The 23,953-nt window shown below is 42.4% G+C and overlaps 1 protein-coding gene across 4 annotated transcripts in view; it reads left to right on the forward strand.

The window, feature by feature from the left end:
* The window catches only part of LOC134542078 (tensin-1), a 570,362-nt gene that overhangs the window by 358,440 nt on the left and 187,969 nt on the right, over window positions 1-23,953 (forward strand). The window lies entirely within an intron of this gene.

Below are 23,953 nucleotides of genomic sequence, written 5' to 3' on the forward strand. Positions count from 1 at the left end.
GTTCTTGTTGCTAATGTCTCATCGTTGTTAGCCAACTGTGACCGTCTGGGCTGAAATAATTTATTTACCAATTATTTCTACGTAATTTTCTGTCTATGTTTTAAATGTTTTGATGTTCCCTGCGTTTCTCTGGTTTTATGTATGTTTGCACATTTTTCTTTCTTGTCTGAGGTTTCTTATGACATACATTTTAATCAGCAATGGTGTATGTCCTAAATTATATATATATAATCAATCTCCCCAATTGCAAGAACCATAAAAAAATTAAAGTATTTATTTGATTTTTTGAAACCCGTACGTTTACAAAAAAATGTTTTTAAAATAAAATCATATATTATTTCATAATAATTTCAAAATATCAAGTGTAGCATATATGGAGAATTTAATTTCATAACTTAAGTTGTTGAACTGAGGGAAAGGTTCGAACATAATTTAAAACAACAAAATTATAAGAAAAGTGAAATCTCTTGTTGTAGGATATTTTTTGTACAAAATATTTTTTTTGCACGATAATAAACATACACAACCATTAAAATAACTTTTGATACTGTAACAGTTTAAACATAATACATGTTTTATACTATTACAAGTAGAAATATCACACATCCAAAATAAAAAAACCGAATTCCAATTTTTGTTACAATTAAAATTACAAATAATTAAATAGCGATGTCACTGCGATGTGCACAAATATTAAATAAAAACTTTCGGTTGTTGTGTACTCAAAGAAGTTCATGTTTAATAATCCCGATGAGTTAATTATTTTTCTGATGTAAGCTATTACCAAGAATTCTGTACTCAAGAGTACTGTAAGTTCCAATAAAATATAGTTGTATTCAAATAATATCAATATTTATCAATAAGTAAGCGAATTTAACAAAACTAGTCTCATCTAAATTCTTAGTCTTCAGAATCTGATCGATTTAAGGTCAGTACTATCATTACCTAAAATTCCGGCAATGTCAGTATCTTTTAATTTGACATCTCCAGTATCATTGATTTAGTACTTAATTTAAGATTTTGAACATGCCTATTTGCAAACAGTTGTTTGAATAGCTTTCCAGTATTAGCTGCGCAAGTTAAGCACGGTATAACAAAAAAAAGCCAAAAGTAATATAAAAAAGTTAACTATTCTGTGGCTTGAAAACCAAATAAATAAAATGTTATACAATAACTTGATGCTTGTAAGCACACACATATTTTAACTAAACACACTCTTTTAATATCTAACATTTATTTCAAAATAACTTTACCATCGACAGTGCAAGCTCTTACATATGTTTTTACTAGTCTATATTTCTATATAATTATTGCACAGCGGGACAGTAAGTTTGTTTGCAGGAAATCAACTAATAAAATTGCCAGACTAGCTATACAAATTATATTTCACTTTTACGAAATTACACAATTCATGCTGAACGAAGAACATAAGAATACATAAATTTGTTCGTTAACGAGGTCAGATGTTACTACACTTACTGCACGTGTTATTGACACACAAAACTACAGTAAACTCGTGGAATAACATCATGTCAGTGTTAAGAAGACTGCAAGTATCCGCTCTACCACTCTGGTTCTGGGGTAGAGCACCTGCCTTGTGACTTGAAGGACCCGGGTTCGCGGATTGCCCAGACAAAATGGTGGCATTTTCTCTGGTAGGAATACAATCCCTTGCAACAAGTCAGGCTACCAAAGAAACGGTGGGTGGAACAGAAAAAAAAACCTTCCAGGTGGCTTCCAAATTGGGAGCCGTTTCTTTTCTTGGGCTCCCCATGCGGTGGCCATTCCGGGGGTTTCTCCAGGGGAACGGAGTTTTGCAAAAAAATTTATTTTAGTTTTGTAGCGTTTTAGTTTTAAATTACTGTAGCATTATCATTCCAACTTGTTATAAATAAAGCTCAAACAAATATTTAAAACATTAAAAAAAATTGCTTTTGTACATAAAATATTTGAATGAAGTGAGTTGTTGTATTTATCGGTAGCTATATATTTTCTTGAAGTATTATTGACGATTAAATTTTAGTCACAAACTATTTACCAGAAACTGACCAAAAAAATATTTATTGGCACATTTATTTTATTCCGAAAAATATTATTTCTGAAAAACAACGTCGTTTTCAATCAGGAAGATCGTCTTCGATATATATTTGTTTTATTTATCGTACAAATAGACGCTTTGAAGTCAAATATAAAAATGCAATTTCAATTTCATGATATTAGGTTTTCCGCAAAGTAGTAGTTTATCTGAACCACTCTTTAATATTTAATAAATGATATTCCAACTGTAATCGGAATTGATGTACATCTAGACATAAATAAAATATTCTATTTATTTCAACATGAGCAAAGCCTTTTATACTTTCCAACCCAATCTGATTATTAAAAAATTATAAATTTTAGGCCTCGTCAAAAAACGCCTGTGCTGCTTGCCCTGTACACAAAAATATTTCCCTCGCATTTCAGCATTTTAAAAACACATTTTGTAGAATTTATTTAATTTAATATGGACATTAAAAAACTTAATATCTGAGTTTTTTGTGTACTGTCACCCTAAAAATGAAAACATTACATAAGAAAACCCTTGAATGTAAATTCTATGAAGCTAGTTACATTACGATTTTACGAGTAAGGCCGTTTTCCTCATTCATCATGGCAGAATTCTTATGTATTTTTTTTAATCATATGTTTTTTATCGTCGTTATAAGAATACAGTGCTGCTCGCTATAAACCATTTTTGGAACCATTTCTTTCTTCTCGTCCGCGACCTGGACGTTATTTGTAATTGCAACTATTACCTCCAGAAGCGCTATCTCTAAAAGCTTTAAGTTTAAAGTTAACCTGAGAAACAGCTAGAAGGTTGACAGCGCTAACTACCAAGTATTCTGTACACTACTTCGAAGGCAATGCCGCTGTACTCTTTCCATAGAGTGTATACGAAAATATGGCAGAATTCCGTCTCGTCCTTTGAACGTATGGCAGATTTCCGTTATGGTACTTTTCCGCCTTTTTCGAAGAGGCCAGGCGGAATACAGCCATTATGGTAGTCTTCCGCGCCCCATGGCTTCCGGCAAACTTCTGTGCGTGGTCCCGTCATCGGCTAATGACTGTGTAATGCTTGCTGCTGTACTGTGGCTAGAGGGTCGATACAAAGCCCCCGGTCAAAACCACTTGGTTCGGAGCCCCGGTGCTCCCGTAGCTTATGACCTCTATGCATGATCGCACGGCCTAGAACCCTCCACATGTGATCTTACTGCGTTGGTCTTCGTGCATCAATACGCGTCCGAAAATCGAAACCGAAATAAACTCCGTTGCAATTTCCAAATATTATATTTATTACATTACGTAGACTACGTACTTCAATGTGCCTGTTGCTAACTTGAAACTTGTGCAGGTACGGTATGACAGTATTCAAAGGTAAAGGTTCTGATATTATAGTCCTATGTAAGCTCACACGAGTGCGCGCCCTTAGGCTATTGCCACCGTGTTTAATGTTTCTTAGAAGTAATTTGCGGTGAATTCATGCTCCATAAAGGTATCAATTCTGTGTAAGAACACAAATTTATTCAAACTGATTCTGGTACACGGCATTCCTTTTTATCAGCTGCACGCAAGAAAGGAAAGGAGGTTTTGACATTAGAGATGAATGAAGGGTGAAGCGGCGAGACGGAATTCAGACGGAATGCGTTGGTGGAGAAAACCGATTGCAAGTGTTTTGAGCATGTCTCGTTAGGACTTCTCTATCTCTGATAGGTTTGCCCCGCGTATCCGTTTTTATTATAGGTATTTTCGAAAGATTTCACGAACTCAGTAAGTAGTCTCGATCAACCGAGTTATGTGGACCGCGGGAACCTCGGCCATTTTAAAATTTCTGATAACGCGGATGGAATAAGAAAACAGTCTTGGTTATCAGTGAGCCCATGTAGAATCATTTTCCAGCTTTTTTCCGATGTACGTTCTTTCACGTTACTCCGTGATCGGCCCATCGAGTAAATTGCAGCTTTTAGGTTAATTTCTTCTTCAGACTTGCGGCAACAGTTACGTCACCCTGTAGGTCCTCGCTCTCCTGAACGGCTGCCAGAGGCAGTCGGACAGACGCTTGGTGCGCTGAGAGACGGCGCCCGGCGCAGGCGCCGCTGTGGCGTGTCACGTGGTCACACACTGAGCCAGAGTTCACAGACATCGTCTCCAGATATTCGTAGCATCGTGGTCAAACATATTTAATGCCAGAATAATTTTACTGGCGTTGAATTTTATCAATTTGCCTTCGTGACAGCATAGTAGCTATATTCTTTGTCCAGTGCCTGAAAATAAAAGAGATTGGCTGCTACAAAATAATTTGATGTTTAGTATTGAATTTTTTTTTGGGGGGGGGGGGAATTTCACAACTGTAATCAGGGGCGCAAATCTTTAGGATTCGCAAGGGGTCACGCCGGAAAATCTAGGAGGGGGGGGCGGCACCGAGAGTTTTGTGCATGGGTTTTAACTGACAAAAGTCATCACTGGATGGGGTGCTTGCACCATTTTGTGGACAAGATAACTGTCACACATTTTCACAAATCACTTACATACTGATACCTAAAATCTAGTAGTGGAAAATCTCGGTCGAGTTTGTTATGGGCAATATTCGACCAAAGGGGTAGAAATGGGGAAGGTGTTTTAAAAAACATAAAATTCGCTGTAACTCCCATAATATGGAAAATATCACATCCGTTTGAACGTACCTCGAAGGAATAATACAAAAACCCTTTGTCAGAATAATTTTTTGATACGACTTACCATATCTGCAAGGAGTTGAAAACAAACAAGCGTTGGCGGACAAAAAAAAATCATAACTCCCTTCGTAGGCACAACATCAAATTCGTACAAATCTAATCATTTTTACCCAAAACTTATTTATAACTTATTAATTCCCTTGGTTGGCATAATATGAAATTCGTTCTGCGCTATTTAATGCTGCGTTGTAAACTATTCAATGCTGGATCCTTTGAGTTAAAAAATATTGTTAATATTTTTGCCCGCGTGGCGCGCCCGGGTTCACCAGCGGGTATCGACCAGTCGGCGTGGGCGCGGTGCCTGTCGCAGCCAGCCCCCCCCCCCCATAACCCTCCCCCCCTCCCGGGGGTACACGTAGCTCATCGGCAATAAACCAGAGCAATTGGTCTGTGCTGTGGCTTCAGTTTCCTTACCGACTCGTCTGAAACAGCCAGGACCGCCCAGAGAAGAGAAACTTTAGCGTCTCGAGGGCTAATGATTTCCTCGCGCCCTTTCCCCATTACTCAACGAACAACTTTCCAAACAAACGAATCAAAACAAAATTGAGACTTTAAATTATATACTATGGGTCACTACAGTAAATATGATATGCGCGTAATGCATAACTTGTAAGGTTTCCAGTGAATTGTACTGGCAATATACGCTTGTAATCGTCGTGCTACTACTGGGGTAAACTCAGATGTGTGTGTATATATAAATGGATGTGTGTACTTATGTACGCGCGTTATAAGTTATACTTACTTGGGGGTAGTACAATACTAACATTGATTTTGCATGCAAATAATTAATAGAAAAATAATAAAAGGGCTGGAGTGATATTATAAATACGGTTAGCAAAGTATAAATCAATCGAATGAAACCTTTTTATTAAATACTCAGTATTCAATATTAACATAAACATGTGCATGCAACTTATCATTTAATTTAGTAAAATAAATGAGATAAATTCTAATTGATAGTGAAATATTACTTTAAAAAAACCTAAAACTGAAACCGGGCCTCGGAGATTTTGAACCATTGCCCGCTCTCTCGACGACCCTGGAAACAGGAAACAGCAATGTCTCGCACATCGGCGATATCCCGGGCTCTTGTTCAACAGACGTGGTCCAGCAGCGCTGACCTGTGACAGTCGCAGCTTCCGTGATTCGTCCCAATGCGAATGCTGTGATGCTTTCCTCCCCCAAGACCCTGTGTGTGTGACTGTGTCTCTGTATCTCTCTGTGGGGAGAATTAATGAGTGACTGATTGAGATGGAGGGGTTTGAAAGGGCGAGATGTGGCAACGTCCGCCGCGTCAGGCTGGCGAAGCAGCCCTAAACGGGAGGACCCTTAATTTGTGAGAATGTGTATCGTCATTTCACTGAAGCAGCTATGATTCGCTTCTTTTTATAGCTTGTAGCGAGTTCGTTTGGTCTCAGTGTATACTTCGAAAGTGTAGTTGTGCGTTAGCGCTTTCTACGTCCCGTTTCCAGCGTAAGGTTTGGATTGATAGTCTTTTTAGATCGATAATTGTTTGTACTTGGAACTAATATTTAGTATTTTTTTTTTGCATATTTCATTTGATTTCATGTATAGCGGTTTCGATTTTAACGTTTAACGAAATGAGACAATACGAGAATAATTAAAAGCAGCAGAGTTTAGATGCTTTGGAACCACAACCAATGACAGCAGACACTATAGCCCGTGTGTTCTCATTGTGGACGTAACGGTCTGCTCCACGGATGCTAGCGGCGACTTGTCTGTCCAGCATCTCTCTTTCAACGTCCATTCCTCGCTGGTTCTTCCCCTTTCCGTACCAAATAAACTGGGCAGCTATATGCTAACAACATAGGCGATAGTGTGCGATTAAAAAAAAATATATATTATAGCTAAATGTTTTAATGATATATTATATTATCCAGTGTCAAGCGTGAAAACTAATTTTTAAGCAATCCGCAGAACTGGAAGTATATATTCCCTCATAAAAAATCCGTATGATATACATTTTAGTTGCATTTGTCACAATGTTGGTACAATAGGATACCATATGTATTAAATATGTATACGTTGTTCATACTGGTGCGTCCGTCTGCCATCTATCTGACTGACGTGACAACAACGCTAGTTTTTCACACAAAAATCTCGGAGCGGTCCGGTGCTAGTCTGTAGCGTATTTGCCCGTACTCCACTTGTCTCTCCGCCCGCGCCGCCGACACGCCTCTACTTGTAGACGCCGTCACTGCTTTGTTCTTTGCGCCCCGTGTCAACAAAACCTTCCCCCCCTCCACCCAACACTCTAAGAATGCAGGCCTCTTCCCACGCCGTCATGCGCAGTGGAGTCGTGTCGCTATTCACTAATGCTCTCTCTCTCTCTCTCTCTCTCTCTCTTCCTGCCCCCCTCCCCACACTTTAGTCTCCTTCTGCCAGGACGTAGAAGTAGTGTCGTTCTACACATGTTGTTTCACTGTGGCCGGCGTCAGTTATTATCGACACTACTCCACGCAATTTTTTGACGTGACAACGTCTAATAAATCGATCAACGCCGGCTGCACGCACGAAAAAGTGTCCCGTTACGCTCATTTTATATTGCTCTTTGCTAACCTGAACCTCCGAGCATTGCGACCGAGTCCGTGGCGTAATTCTGTTTTCATGCATTTCAATGTAACATTTTCATTGCTCTTTGCTAACCCGTTCCTCCTAGCATTGCTGCCGAGTCCGTGGCGCAAATATATTATTTTTGACTGCATTTTGGTGTTGGGTAAGCCATTTTCCTTCACATCATCCTTGAAACACTCCCATCCGTTTCCTACTTTTCCTATCATCGTTCTATCCTTAACAGAAACCAATTTTTTTTTATTTGTTACTTGTTATCGTCTAAGCTTAGAATGCAACAGATATGTTTGGAAATTTGCAAGCGGCCGTAAGATACCAGCGTTTTTATTCACAGAATTTACACAAAAATACATTTCTATAATAATAAAGGACTCGAACGTGATTGCTGGATTTTAGACATGATTCCGTAACTTGGAAGAGCTGTGAATACGCCAAGTAACTGGCAATTATCACGTATGTTGGATAACAATTACATTACATTACAACTGGGCTACACGAATTAAAAGAAGTTAGACCTGTAAACAATTTCCGAGCCTTCTTCCCAACTCGTCGCACAAGTTCAAGATTTATCGCTCGCTGGCTAAACGTTTTGAAATACGCGCTGTATTTCGAAGACAAATGAATCTCGTTTGTGTTTTGTTTGTTTCCAGTAATGGTATGCTGATTATTGCTGAATCTAACTTCATTGAATCAATTGTTCCGTGATTGTTCGAACGTGTTTTTTTTTTTTTTTTTTTGAAAACGTGCTCTACGTATTTTAAAATTATTTTTTTCTGCGGAGGAAAGTTCTCCAGCCTGGGTGTGTTTTCCGCGCGCGCAAAGCTGGCGGTGGTCTCTCCGTCCGCACCAGCGCTCTCGGCGGGCGAGCTCAATTCTCTCCCCGCTGTTGTGGGGCGCGGTGTTTTATCGCGAGTGTTTTGTCTCGCCCCTTACATCCTTCATGAATATGCAGCGCGCTGCAGCGGTGCTAGGGGCGCTATCACCCCGTGATCTGACGGCGCGCAGGCATGCCCACGTGAGTTCGTGAGGCGCGCTCTGCCCTTTACGCCTCGAGGGCCATTACTGCTCGCCGTTAGCCCAGTGGGTCCCAGGGGCAGGGTTCTGCACGTGGGGTTCACCGACACAAGTCATCTCTGGGTACCTTGTCTACTGCCCGCATTTTGGCCTGCATGCTTGCAATAAGCAGACAACTTTAAAATATACAGAAAGTTTTTCCATGATACATAGTTTTGACATCAAACCAGTTTCACAGTCACGTGTTTGGAACTATAGGCAGACCTCCGCTTGATTCCTGGAAAGGGGGGTTAAATCCCGGTCCACCATCCCAACCCCCTCCCCCTCCTTTCCGTGAACTACGCCCCTGCTGAGGGGGATGGCTTCTCCTGCAGACGGCCGCCAGTCACAAGGGCATGTCTTATTGCGGTCCAATGAGCGATCAGATTATTTTTGTGAAAATGTCATGCCCCTAAGTCATATGGAAACTGATAAAAAAAAAATGTCCGGGCAGAAGAGTTTTAATTTTTTTTTTCAACAAGTAGCGTTGTATGCAATAAATAGCCCAAGAAACATAAATAGTTGAAATTACATTAAATGAAACAGGAAACTCGTTTTCAGTAATGTAACTATGTTATCTGAAAGCTTCTCTAAATATTTCTTTGAATCTCGCTGAATACAATTCTTTGGGAAAATACGGTGCTCTGATTCACATGTTTCCCACCTCGACTACTTCGGAAGATGTTGGTGGGGGGGGGGGGGGGCAGTGAAAAAAGAGCCGAAAAGGGACAGGAATGGAATGCTTCCTTCTGTGGAATCCATAAAAAAAAGGGGGGGGGGGGCAACTCCTTATTCTTCCCTTATCAGGTAACCCAAGTTTCCTTAACCTTACGTCCATTGTCGTCGCCTGAAAGAACTTCCCGAAAGCGAGTGAAAATGACGGGTAAATGGAGCTAGGACGGCTGTGAGAAGAAGAGGTTCATGTTATTGGACCTCTAAGAATGTAATGCGATTCAAACCACTCTGTTACCAGCTATGTGCTAGGGTAAGCTGACGTTATTGGCCACGGTTTAGGGATGGAAGTTATCCACCCCTGTCTTGCCACATGCACTTGAGAGCTATGTCCTACTAACCATGACCACACACCTACATCTCCTTCTGTGCACCCTTCGGACTTTTAGTGCACATTCAGAGGTGGTGAATGGTAACTGCTCTTTAACATTTTTAGTCGAGATAAAATTCTGCATGACTATTTCACTTGTTCACCATTTATTAAGCCCAAATATTCGTAAAAAAATACACTAATTTTTTTTGCTTCATTATTCATCGAAACCTGTCCACCAAGGTGTTATCATGATAGAAATATTGTGTTTCCTTGTCCTCCGTCTTGTAACTAGTTTTTTTTTTTTTTTTTACGGCCAAGAGGGGATAAAAATATTAGTGACTGATAAATCGTTTCGCTACGAGCGCAGCTTGGCTCACCGGCGGATAACCAGTTCTACTGGCCACATGAAAAATCGATGCCACTGAATTTGTAAACAGACTTTCGCCATCTGTCTGTTCGACGTAGTAGTCGCGGACTGCTTGGAACGCTTCGTGCGTTTTAAAAAAAAAAGGCTAGCTTCTTTTGAAATTGATTCGAAATGCAACGGAGACCGCTTCTCCGTCTCTCTTAAGGCTAAACGCAGTTAATTTTGTTTTAATTTTGGTTATATAACCGTTTTTATTTAAGAAATGACTATAAGTTCGTCTTCTAAGTGTTTGATTTTCAAGTACTATTTTTTGACGATACTAATTGTGAAATCAGTAGAATTTGAAAGAATTGAAAGAAAGTCAAAATTGTAACACATTAAAAACTGTTTTTTATGTGCAGTTATTTTGTTTTTAGCTAATAAATTTTATTTGCCACGTCAATGTAGAATAAAGCCGGAATTGGCAGAAAGAATGTAATCAGTTACCTCTGTTTGACTGACCCTTCTGCCAGATTGCGCTGATTGGTCAGCGCAATTGCCCTTCCCCGCGGGAACACCAATCAGCGCGGGAGGGACACAGCTGCCACTTCTGGGCCGAGACCTCGGGGCCCCGCGAAGGCGTACAGAGTTTACGAGCCGTGTGTTTTACGGTTGCCCGTAAATAATACTTGCGAAATGATTTGAAATACAAACGAAGGGCGACTTATTTTTTTCTTCTTTTTTTCATTTCCGCCGAGCCGGACCGCCGAAGGTCACGCCGAGGTCAGCACGCTCCCGCAGAGTTGCTCTGTGCGCTTTCGGCGGCTCAAATATTGTGATGTAACCTTGGGAGAGATGGGTTGGCGAGGGGAGGGGGGGGGGGTGAGAGAAGGAATCCCTTGATTTATCGGCCGGGAACACGGGCTATCCTGTTCTGGCCACGAATTCCCTCGCGAGCCATACGTCTTCGGCTTGTTCGCCGCCATTTTCTTTTTTGGGGGATCTCCGTGCCGGAGAAGCGGAGAGGAATTTTGTTGGTCGGCGGCTCCAGGGCTCGCGCCTGACGTCCTGGACTTTCCACGGCTTTGCCTCCCTTGACTCTGACGGAGCAGCAGCAACGGTAATCCTAACACTGCATATGAATCTCACCCAGAGCTAAAATCCAGGTAGTCAACCAGCTGTCCTTGGTATCTTTCATGACGTTTCCTCGAATCTGATTGTACCACAAAATTTATCACAACACGAGGCAGGGTCTTCGTCAAAAACACAGAAAAATTTTTTTCTATACTTTTATAAAACATTCCTTTTGAAAACCAGTTGCCAATAAATAGTTAGTAATACTTCAATATATTGTAACTTTGTACGACACATTAATATGGTTATTTTTGCATTTATGAAATAATTCTTTTATTCGCGATGACACCGAGTATTTCTTGTAAAATTTGGCGCATGATTTTATATTTTAATTTATGTTTCATTCAAGCATAATTTTGGAAAATATAGCCGAATAATCAATACCTGGACCATATTTTGTTTTATTATGCTTATGAATGTGCGCAATTAATACTTGAAAGCTATTCAAGAACCTGTTTTCAATAACTTTAACTATTTTAGGACACCTCCACGCTACCAACTGACAGAAAATGTACCTAAACTCTTTTCCTCAAAACACAGAGCTGATTTAAAATGAACTTACACAGTTTAAAACGACTTTCATTTTTTGTTTAAAATTATTTTGCTCTTTAAATATGTTATATGCAACGAAATAAAAAATCCTATACCGGATTTATTTATTCCTCTGTATGTATACTAATTTGTTTTGAGAATGATTTTATGAATTAGTACCGTATCAACACTGTTTATCAATAAATTAATCATTTTTCTACGAATTACGTTGTTAAACACACATTTGTAAGCTGGCCAGTGGCTGAATTTATGATATTAATCTTTAAAAAAAAACACGTTTTGGAAATCTGGTTTGTTCGATAGAAATTTGTGCTTTAATTTCGTGTCGTTCGGCACCAAGGCCACGTATGATTATTTATTTTACCGGATTATCAAACGCCAGTATAGTCTATGCCGTGAAAAAAGAGCGAAGAAAGTAAAATAAAAATGAAAAATTTTTTCCTTGAAATGTTCGTGTTTAATTACAAGGGTGCTAAAAAGTGTTTTAACTCAAACACGCCGGGCGTACAAAAAAAAACCCCACTCCCACCGGCTTCAGCCGTAGGAACGAACTGACCTTCTCCGTCGGTATCCTCCAGGTTGGCTCAGACGTTCTAATGACGGTTGGTTTAATTTTCTCCCGGGACAAACGAACAACGTAATTGTCTTTGGTTCTCTTGTAGCTTCTTTGGAGAGGGCGTGTGTTTTACAAACATTCCTCTCTGTTCCTAGTTCTTCTGCCCGGTCGTTGACGGCAAGAAGATGATGGGGAAGGGGTGTGGAGTGGATGGGAGGAGGAAAGAAGCCGTCTCCCGGATCGCCTTGGGACAGGAATTCCGCGCGGAATGCCGTGTCATGTCGGTGAAGTGGCCAGCCTGAGTGAGTGCTGCAGCAGACACGTCTCATGCGAACTACCGGAGATTATTATCAACGATACAAGTGAGAATATATTAATGAATGGGCTGTAAAACTGTGTACATAAAAATCGATTGTCTTGGGTGGAGGGTGGGGGGCTCCCCTTTATAATTAAGAAGCTCCATCACTGAGGGGCCACGCTAGCGCTTGCAAAATAGTAACCATGAAAAGGGGTTGTTAAGCGTAAACGTCAAAACCATGTTTATGGGAAAACTGTCTGTACATTTTTTTAAATTTTCTGCTTATTGCATGCACAAAGGTCAAAATATGGGCAGTATACAACACACGAGCACCCTATCCACCTTGAGAATACTACGGATTTGCGCCACTGCTTCCTGACTTTTAAAAACCGTTCAGTATTTCAAAGTTGCAAATGTTTGCGCTCGACGATGGACAGACTGTCGGTTTTTGCAACGCCTATGTTCCCGCCTTCGTCTCCAAATATGATTTGAAGACGGTTAAAACGGGGATTTTCACAGTCGTCTGAAACAGAGAGGCGAGTCGTCAATGCACGGACTGCACGCCAGTTAAGGACTTGCTCGCCGTCCTGAGCAGTACGGGCGACTATAATCTACTCAAGAAGCTGTGAAAGGTGTACTACAATGAAGAACATGATATGATAGTAACTGGGCGCATGGAAAGAGCGGTGAACTGGGTGGAGGTACTAAGAAACGAATTGGCATTGAAAATGGAAGACGAATAAATTGATTATGTTGTGCCTTACGAAAGAGGAAATGGAAGTTGTTTGAAACATGCACTACCAGGGAAAAGTCTCCAAGTAACGGCACTGGAAGGAATATAGGAAGGGATAAAATAATAAAGAGGATGCAATGGGTTGGACGTTGGTACGTGAAGGTTAACAAAACTATTGCGTCGCACGGCCATGCCTCGTGGTTGTCACGTGACCGCCAAGAGCATGAGCTAGAAGACCTGTGTCTCGGTCAAGGGCGGTCAGGAGCTGCGATAGTGTCGGTGACCGGGCAGGAGAACAAGAAGCTACTTCACCCGAGTCACTCAACCAGCGGCAAACCTGTCCTCTGCTGATGAGAACGTTTCAAATATTAAATATGCTTTTTAAATGTTTGGTGTGTAAACATCTTAGCTTTCGATATTCGGTTTCTGGTAGCAGTCATTTCGTTGAAAAACGGAACGGAAGTCTTTGAACGGAAATTTGACAAAGATGACGGACTCACGTGCAGCAACATAAATCCGTACATAGTCTCTTTCGTAAAACATTATGGTACACACCAAACGTATTTGTATGCCAAATGTAACTTCATGATAGTGAAACTACCCTGGGATATATTTGGTAAACTAACATAGTCACGGTAAAAAAGGAATCACAATTTTTAATATACCCGAATTGTCCCGTTAGTGATTGGCATCAGAAGGCGCGGTTAAAAAGCTCAAGAGGTAATTTTTGACAGGGGTTCAAACCTCGTCAATGGAAAGAAAAACAAATGAGTAGTGTGGTTATTATAGTAGGGTGATAAACAAACAAAATCTTGACTTAAATTCGGGTAAATGTCGAAAATACACAAACAATATCCGACCATCGAACGTATAATCGACCTACGGTCCTCGCCTCATCTCCACAAGCACGTCCTTGGCCGGGCGCGGGCCCGTAAGGCGGAGTATCGCGCGCGCGCCCGGCATCTCTCCGTCTCGCTCCCTCCGCGCGGTCGGTCGCCATGGCGACGGGGCGCGTCCCGGAGTGCGCCGAGCGAGAGGAGAGATGCGGTCCTCGCAGCATCCCGGGGCATTTGGGCGCGGCGCCCAGTGCGAGCCGGGCCGGCGTGGAGCTAGCTCGTCTCTCCGTCCCTCCGGCTCCTCGCGAGGTAGGCCAGTGGGGCGGCGCCTCGGTCCCCACCAGGTGTCCGCGGGTTGTCCTGCCTGCACCTCGTCCCTCGCCCCTCGGCGGGGGGTTGCGCGCGCGATCATGCGCGGGCCCGCGAGCACGACGGCGCGCAAGGGCGGCCTCGCCGGGCGGCCGGCAACCGCGTGCTGCTGCGGCAACCGCGGCAACCGCGACGACGGCGAGCCGCCGCCCGTGTACCTGGACGAAGCCATCCTGCACCGCATCGCCTTCACCGTGTGGCACACGGCGCTGCACCTGGAGAGCGAGCAGGTCCGTCGTCCTCCCGGGCGCTTCCCTTCCCTTGCTGACGTCTCTTGCACAGTACTTACATTGTGCTACTGGCCTCGGGGAGTGTCAGTCCGACCTTGACCGGGGGGGGGGGGGGGCTGGGGGTGGCCCCGTACTGAGGGGTCCCGCTTGCTCTTGCGAAATAGTATCTGTGAAACGGGGTTGATAAACGTAAAAGGGGCGACTGAATCGTTGCCAATTGGGCAGAAAAATCCTGATGGGCCGCCCTTCCAAAGGGCAAGTTTTCAGGATTATTTAAACACTAAAAGAAACATGTTTTCAGAAATCGGATGGGCTGCCCTTCCAGTCGCTGTACAAACAAACCATTGCCAGAAAAATCCTGAAGGGCTGCCCATCCAAGGGGCAACAATTCAGCTCCCCCACGTAAAATTCAAAACTTAAGTTGCATGGTCATTTTTCATGTATATTTTTAAAAGTTTTCTGCTTTTCATGTGCATACAGGCCAAAAATATGTGTGCAGCATGCTAGATGCTGGCACCCTATATCCAAGATGGTTTCTGTCGGTTAAAAACTATAGGCGCGAAACTGTCGGGCCGTTCTCACCCCCCCCCCCTCCTTACCCGCCCTCCAACGAATTACCTTGGGGCCCCCTTGAGAATTTTAAAGATTTTCTCCCCTGACCGTGCCCATGTTGAAGACACAAGGACATATACGTGTTCGAAGTTTAACTGTCCTTAATGACTTACATTTAGCGAATCTCCCTCCGGGTCATTTCTTAAGACAGTGTCTGAGACGTCGAGGATCATATATATTTCAAAGCTTTTTCATTATTTAAAATGTATATTTACCTAAATATTGGTTACGAATCCATTTCTTAATATCTGAGGTGTTTTGGCTGTATCATATGCTTGTAATCGCGTGTGTTTGTTTTTTACTATCGGTATGTCGTCCTCGGGCTTACATAATAAGTAGTCATATTTTATCATAATCGCATCATCCTAAGTACTCGTGTTTGTCGTGGACTGGAACCGCCCGAGATGAAGGTGGGATCCGAACCACTGCGCCACTGGGTGTTAGCTAGTACCAGACGGGCCGCGGGGTGGCGTCGAACCAATGAACGCGGCCTCGTCTCAGGGCTGTGATGTATCTGCTGCCATGGCGTTAAACACCCTCTTATTTTCTAAACAACGCGCAAGGTACTGCGTTGTAAGCATACCCGGTTCCCGAACCATTTACACTTTTATTGCTTTTAATTTACTCAAGTCACCCGTAAGCCTTCAGACAGGTTAAGTGCGTCAGAAAAATATTAAGTTTTCATTAAAATTTTCCCTTTTTTTTTGCGGAGTAGGATTAGGTCTAACAATTACGAATAATTTATCAGAACACAATGCTAAGCGATTAGTTGTGAGTTTTTGGGGAGGGGGAGTAGATGTTTGGGTAGTTGGAGGGGTACATTACCCGTGCTCAGACACGGAGGAAGCTAGCTACCCGGAGATACTCGTGCGTTTCAGTTTACATCGAGAACAAGTGTATACAACTGTTTATTGATCAAACAGCAACATTGAATTAGATTTTTTTTTTTTTTGCTTTTATTATCTGCTTGGTTCTTTAATTCAGACAACAGAAATCTTTCTTTGAAAAACACATGTAAATGTTTGGTGGCACTTATTCACACCATTATTTTGTTGGTTCATAAAATAATGTATTTCATTGCATTTTATTATCAGAAAGGTTAGAAAAGTAGAAAACGTGTCAGCATTTTTATCCTTAAATTGGCTATTGACTCTTCAGCTTTAATAGGCAATTTGTGCAGTCAAACAATGTATAAAATATTTACTTCCTTCTCCTACCAGTACGTGACCTCAGCTTTATTCTGAGAGTGACGTCAGACGACTCGTTTGAAACCTCCTTATTAACATACTCGTTTTGCGATTCTTAAATTAGCTCCTGAGCAAGAAACGTGTTGAAACAGGAATATTGCAAGCGATAATTAAAAAAATAATCTCTCTGAAAATGATTAATTATTGTTGAATTTTTCTGAAATTTTGCAGTTTGATTCAGCAACGGGATTTTGATGTATTTTTAATGCTGATTTTAACCGATTAGTTCCCTTATTCAGGAGATAGTTAAACGTTGACTTTCACGACCGTACTAACTTTACCTCAAGGATAAATCTATTTAATTCTGGAGCATGTCATGTGGATGACTTATAAGTATTTTGCGAAAAATATTTTTTTGCGTTCACCCTTGTAAGAGAACACACCGAAAGGCAGAGAATACACCGAAAGGCAGAGAATACACCGAAAGGTATGCAATATACCGAAAGGCTGAGAACACAACGAAAGGCAGAGAATACATCGAAAGGCAGAGAATTCGCTGAAAGGCATATAATACATTGAAAAGCAGAGAATGCACCGAAATGCAGAGAATATCCCGGAAGGCAGAGAACACACCGAAAGGCAGAGAACACACCGAAAGGCAGAGAACACACCTGAAGGCAGTGCGGGCTTCTCCCGCGGCAGGTCTCTGACGGCCTCGCTCGCCCACTCAGGACCTCTGATCGGCTCTGCCTGTCGGCGTGGCTGGGATTACCTCTTCATCAGGGCGCGATTAGCTCCCCTGAGTCTCTGCTTGCATTGTGGGGGGATTTGGGGGGGGGGGGGGGGTAGGCGCACAGCGCCTGCGGTTTTAATCACGCGCCGTTCATTCTGTTAACCTTGCGGTCATCCGCTGCGTCGCTGTTTGAATTAGCTCCATTTCCTCGCCCCCTCTCCTAACCTGCTCTTCTTTCCAAGCCTTCCCGTATCGTGGAATGATTGAATTGGGACTTAACTCCTGGCTGGCAGCTAGGTGGAGTGAAATGTTTTTATTAGGTTATTCCAATTTTCGGCACATCCTATAAGTCGGCACCAATCGAGCCGCTTAGGTTTGTAAAAAATATTTCCCGGTGTATTCCGGCTGCTGTCCTTGGTCGCCAGGTACATATCTTAGTTCACATTTCAAAAATACATGTTCCCATCAAAACTTTCGATAATCCTGTAAAATCGCTAATGTGTACATAGCCATGTATTTTTCGCGAAATAATTTCGAAACTAGTTTGCAGTTTCATCTGTGTGTCGTGGTTGGTGGAGTTGCCGGGTTCACTGTTGGCGCACGAATCACAGCTACAGCCCTTCAGCGCGGAAGCAAGCACCTCGAGAGCTGGACGGCTGAACTAGACGATGACTTCCTGCAGGAGGGCTGCAGTCACAAGGCAGACCTCCGGCGCGGGCATACCTTGTTGCAGTCTAACGGGAGTTCAGATTGTTTCGCTGAGAAATGCATGGCTAGGGCCATGCATATTTCGCGAAAAGATTCCGAGACTAGTTATAAGTTAAAACACGGTATCATCGTCTTTGTTTCGTTATTGGGCGAATTTCTTTCAGGTGCGTGTCGATTGTACAACACCAATCACAGTAATTCATTGCGGAAGTAAACGCGTCCTGAGTGGCTCGGTCAAACAAGGCTTCGACTTATCTCGCAGACGGCCGCCAATCGCTAGGAAGAAACCGCTGCTGCGGCTATACCTTGTTGCAGTCTAATAGGCGTTGAAATTTATTCGCTAAAAATGCCTACCCCTATATATGGCCCTCACACCCTGGATCTCGTCCACAGTGGGGACAAGAGACTGCACCACGCCACAGTTGCTGCACTAGCGACAGTGAGCCATATTTATTTCCTGATCTGACTAAAAATAAGTGTATTTTTTGGGAGGGGTCAGCGTCCTAGGCCGAAAGCCTTTACGCCTAATCATGCTGGGTGTCAGCCATGCAGGAAGGGTAGCATGCATCGTGTGCTTTGTTCGGGGAGTGGCCGGCCATGGCAGAGATTGATGCCATGACTAACTCCCCTCTATCTTAAACTCTAGACTATGACTAGTTAAGTCGGGCCCAGGTAAAACCTGCGTAGACACAGGGTAAACCCTGGGCTCATTCATGCGGGGTTAAGTATTGCAAGCAGTAAGCAGGCAGATACAGAGCAGGAAGAAGAGTTGGTCCAGCAGAGAGTTGCAGCCATGCTGGATCCTGCGGTCCGCACTGGTGCTTGGGCGTGTCTTGGTTGGTCCCAGTGACGCATGCGCCCCTGGCGGCGAGCTACAGTACTCGTCGCCCTCCAGGCAGCCAGTCAGCTCGTGTGCTTGAACCTGTGGAAAGCAGACGGTGCCGAGCGCACACAAGGAAACAGCAGCGGGCGACTGCCCAGACCCACAGTTCCGCGCGGCAAAACAAAACACACCTTGGTTTGAATCATATCTTCGGAAATTTTTTAGCCAAATTGTTTGCAAGGAAAACTTCCTTGTTTATGATTTTTTTTGCGAACTCTTTGAAATGGGGTTCAGTGCGGTATTTCAAAGTTTTTTTAATGTTTTAAATTGTAATTTTTTTAGTTCACTCACAAAGTTTGGCTTGTTAAATTTATTAATGTTAATAACTAATAAAAATAAGTGTAAATATCCATAATATTTCATTCTTGGTATTTAATATATTTAAAACAAGTTTGATATATTTAAGTATATAATATTAAACCTAAATTGTAAATAGCTTAAATATTCGTCTCGAAAAGCACTAAATAGACTGCGCGATGATTCACCTAACAGTCCTACAAACCTTCAAGGAATTAGAATTCGAAGTAATTACTACTGGTACTGTTTCAGCCGTGATGGATTACCTATTCTTGTAGACTTGAATTGTGAATCCGTTAACATGTGTATAATAATAGAAATAGTCAGCTTTGTCTACAACATTGGTTTTAGTGTTCTCATTTTCCTTGGTTTCGGAATACATATTGCAAAGAAACTGAATTGCAGATGGCAAATAAAAGAATGATTTGGTCTCATGATCGTTACATAAGTGTCCGTTACAATCAGTTTTTGTCAACCGATTGTTTGAATGATGACGTCACCAACGAAGGAGAGAGCTGCAGACACTTGGCACGCTGCACGCGCGGGCGCTGGCCGCGTGCAGACACGTGCAGACACGTGCGCAGTGGCGCCACGTCTCTTTGTTTCCCCGCCGGCGCGCGCGCGCTCGTAAACTGGCCCGCCGCGTCCGTACGCTGGTCGCGTCCCCGCTCGTACGACCGCCGCTACGCGCGCTGCTCGTCGCTGGCCGCCGGGTTCGCGCACACGGCCGTGCGAACTGCGCAGTCACGCATCACATCAGAGGCGCCGACATCGACTTCTTGTTTGTCAACTGAATGGTCGAAAACGTAAAGTCATTGCTTCAGACCGGATACATTTGGCGGTAGTCTAGAATCCAAACAGTTTTACCTTTGACCTGCTACTGCGATTGACTCAAAGTTTATTTGAAGGACTCTTGAGTCATTCATCAATAAAAGTATCGAATGAAATGCAACCCAGTTCAGACATCGCTATACTGAGGGACCAATGAGTAAGGACGGGAAAAATTCGCGGTTACGATGGCCTTCAGGATGGACTACAAATTCCCCTGTACACTTGGACAATAAACGCAAGTTCATTGGCTGCTGACTTGTAAGTCGTCTCAGCTGGTTTGTGTGTGATTCGATCCTTCTTTGGTTGAGGGTTTATAATTGGTTGAGATTCTTCCAGATGAACAGTAAGTAATATCAAAATCATCTAAAAGGTATATGTATTTGAATACTAGCCTATCGCCGAATGAATCCGCCAAATTTTCCGGTCTCTAACAATAAGCAAGGGACTCATGCACAAGTGTACACAGGACTGTGGAGTCTGTCCTATACGTATCTGAAACAGCGAATCTTTCAAGTTCTTTGTCATGATTAGTGTTGGGCACCATCGACTAATTTCTAATATCGAATAATCAATCATTATTCGTACCGTACTATGCAACGGTGTTATTAGTGACGACTGAATGTGTCTAAACGAAAACTGGAAACTGTTCCAATTACTTCAAAACCAGCAAAATATGATTTTTTTAAAATACCGATTTTGAAACCATCATTACCGGCTCAGTGTTCACATAAGGGAATTAACAGAGTACCGTATATATCATGATAAGGGTGTGAACTAAAATAATAGTAATATTTTTTAAAATTAGTCTAATGATCAAAGATATTTTCAATAAATTCTACATATAAAATATTTAGAGCTGAAAGTAATACAAAAATATTGTTTATAATAAACTATAAACACCATAATTCCTGTGCTTAAAGAAAACTTACGAACGTAATCTCGAACAATGTAATACTCGTTTTACATCTTAAGACATGACTTGCATAACAAATCAAACTTAAAATATAAAACTTGCCTTGCAGGTGAATCCAAAACAGTGCAATAGGAAATGTGATACTAAGAAACCATTTATTAGAAATTTTCTGACCACTTCGTAAATTATTCGCTCTTGTCTGTGTTTTTATAATTATTTTCTTTTTAATCTTTATTTTATATTTTTTTCTGTAATTTTTTTGATGACAAGGAAAACTTGCGTTAGTTTTCTCCGTGTGCTCCTTATTATTTCTGCCAATATATTGTTGGTTTTCTCCGAGTGCTCCGTGTTACTACTGGCTAGACATAAGTTGATGGTGGACGTGACGTCATAATAGCTGGCTATATATATATATAGTCATTAGTGGTGGGAGGTCTGTGCTGGTGGCTTCCGTGGAGGAAGGATGTATCGCCATTTTTTATTTTATTTTTTGCATTTGCCGAGTTCGAACCGAGGACGTTAGTGCGTTTTTAAATTAATATTTGATTTAATTTTTTATTAATTTTTAATGTTTTCCCGATTTTCTTGCTTAAATATTACGGATTTTCAAGATGGCGGTCATAACGGAAATTGCAACGATCTAGAATCCAAGATGGTGTCCGTAACGAAACGCACAACGATTGTCATAAAGTCCAAGATGGCGGGCATAATAACGAAATGTGCAATGTTTCTAGCATGAAAGATGGTGACCGTAACGATATGTACAACGGTGTTTTTAAAATAATTTTATTAAAATTTTATTCATTAAATTTTTTATGAATGTTAAACTTTTTCCCGATTTCCTAGCATAAAAATTATAGATTTTCAAGATGGCGGGGGTAACGGAAATTACAGCGGTGATGTCATGATCCAAGATGGAGGCCATAACGTCCTAATTGTCAAGGTGCGGCTTAGAGCGGAAAGTCGCTATGGAATTTAAGCATTTTAAAGAATTACGAAGCCGATAGCTTTTTTGAGGATTTAAACGGGAAAATTTCCCTGAAAACTTAAATTTTTCCCGCGAAAATGGGATTTTTTATAAGGAATTTTGATTCATTTTTGAGTACAAAATGGCCGCCGCGACGCCAGAGAGGTCGGTCATTGACCCGCTCCTAGCTCCACACCCATGAACCCAGGGGCAGGATCCCCATTTACACACTACTGACGGCCGCTGCTGATTATTCTTGGATCCCGAGCCAGGTTGAACCAAACCTACCAACTTCAACTGGTGTACCTTCTCTCATTTGATCACAATATCTAGAAAACAGAGTGTGGCTGGAGCTGGGCTTTCGCGCGCCGCGGCTGTCTGTCGAGGGCAGTGCTGAGCAGAGCTGGAGCTGTGTGCGAGGCTTGCGTCGAGTGCCCGCAGGCCGCGCCCGCACGGTCAGGGGCGTATCTGCGTCAGTGAGGTGAGACGGTTACTCGCTGGTGCTTCCAGTGACGTGGCTCGCTGTCTTCTCGTCTGTGACATTTGAGCGGTAACCATAACGTTGCATGACGGAGAAATGAAGATGAATGTGTAATGCAAGTCCCTTGCGTGTTTGCAAGAATCTGCACAGAATGTTTCTAGTCTAAAAGTTGTTCTTAAATCACACGTTTTTTTATTTTTATTTTTTATTTTTTTTTGCCATTTTCATTCTCCTAAAAGTACCGTTTGAAAACTAAACACGGAAACAGAACTACTCAACCGCCCTCAGCGTATTTTTAAATTAGTTGCTTAGACAGACACCACTCGGAAAGCTTAAGCAGTTTTCAAATCGCGAGTTTCCTCAGAAGCTCTGCGTACCGTGTGTGTGCCCGGTTAGGAGGGGGAGGGGGGTGCCGAGTCTTACGCCGCTGGTACTAAACGGTGTGACATTAAGCCCGCGTGTTCTCGTTTACACCGGAGCGCCTTTTTTTTTTTTTTGGTGGTGGAGGGGGTGGGAATCGGTGACAGGGACGACAGCCGCGGATGTAAACCGGCCCCACGACAGGTCGATACCGGAGTCCCTCCATTCCCTCCGTCACCCCCCTCTGGGTGTCGGTCCTTGTGCGAGGGGGCGGTTGTGGATACTGCACCGCGACTCCAGTGTCGAACCACGCCGTCGTCCTTTGGGAGGTTCAGGTGTACCAACCTCACCTCAGCGGGCCTTAGAGTACGTGCAGAGGCTGCGCAGTGGAGCATTTCGTTGCCAACACATACCACACGTTTGCTCCGGCGTTCACCTTCAAGGAAACGGATCCCCCCCCCCTCCCGCCCCTAAAATAAACTTAAAATTGAAATTTTATCTCAAGAAAAAAAATGTATGGGTAGGCTGTATTATGGACTGCAGCCAGGGCCTGATTAACCCTTAGGCTAATTAGGCTGCAGCCTAGGGCGCGAGGATCGGGAGGGGGGAAGGGGGCCGCTGAAATCGTGTCTTCGCATGCACTATTAATCTAGCATCATTGCATCTACCTTACATATTTCAACTGGACCGAGACAAAACACTAAAACTGAATGCGCTGTGAACTGAAAAAGCTTGGGACTTCCTGATTTTAACTTTTATAGGTAGTATGAACCATGTTAAAATTTTCATACAAGTAAACAAAGTCAAAACTAATATACTACTTTTTTTATGCCGACCGTAACACACACACCTAACGGGTGCGCGTCCTCATAATTAGCCTTGGGCGATCAGAACTCTTGATCAGTCGCTGACTGCAGCGTGTGATACTGTGTCAGAGCTGTTTTTGCCTTGTTCTGTGTCCATTCCTCGACAACCAAGTCTAGCGTGGGTGTGTGTTACTGTCTCAGAGCTGTGTTTTCCTTGTTCTGTGTCCATTCTTCGACAACCAAGTCTAGCGTGGGCGTGTGATACTGTGTCACAGCTGTGTTTGCCTTGTTTTGTGTCCATTCCTCGACAACCAAGTCTAGCGTGGGCGTGTGATACTGTGTCACAGCTGTGTTTGTCTTGTTATGTTTCCATTCCTCGACAACCAACTCTGGCGTGGGCGTGTGATACTGTGTTAGAGCTGTGTTTTCCTTGTTCTGTGTCCATTTTTTTTTTGTGTATTTGCCAGCAACGACGAATAAAATTGTGTTAATTAGTGTCCGTGCCAGATTTTTTCATTGTGAAATTGAGATATTAATCATATAATTTTTAACATATCTTTAAAATAATATTTATGTAATTAATTTCATAGGCACTGCAAAGTGATTGTAGTTTCAATCTTTTCAGGAGAACATTTTTTTCTAACTATTTATTTAGCAAT

This window comes from Bacillus rossius (assembly GCF_032445375.1).
Source record: "Bacillus rossius redtenbacheri isolate Brsri chromosome 4 unlocalized genomic scaffold, Brsri_v3 Brsri_v3_scf4_2, whole genome shotgun sequence".
Lineage (NCBI taxonomy): Eukaryota > Metazoa > Arthropoda > Insecta > Phasmatodea > Bacillidae > Bacillus > Bacillus rossius.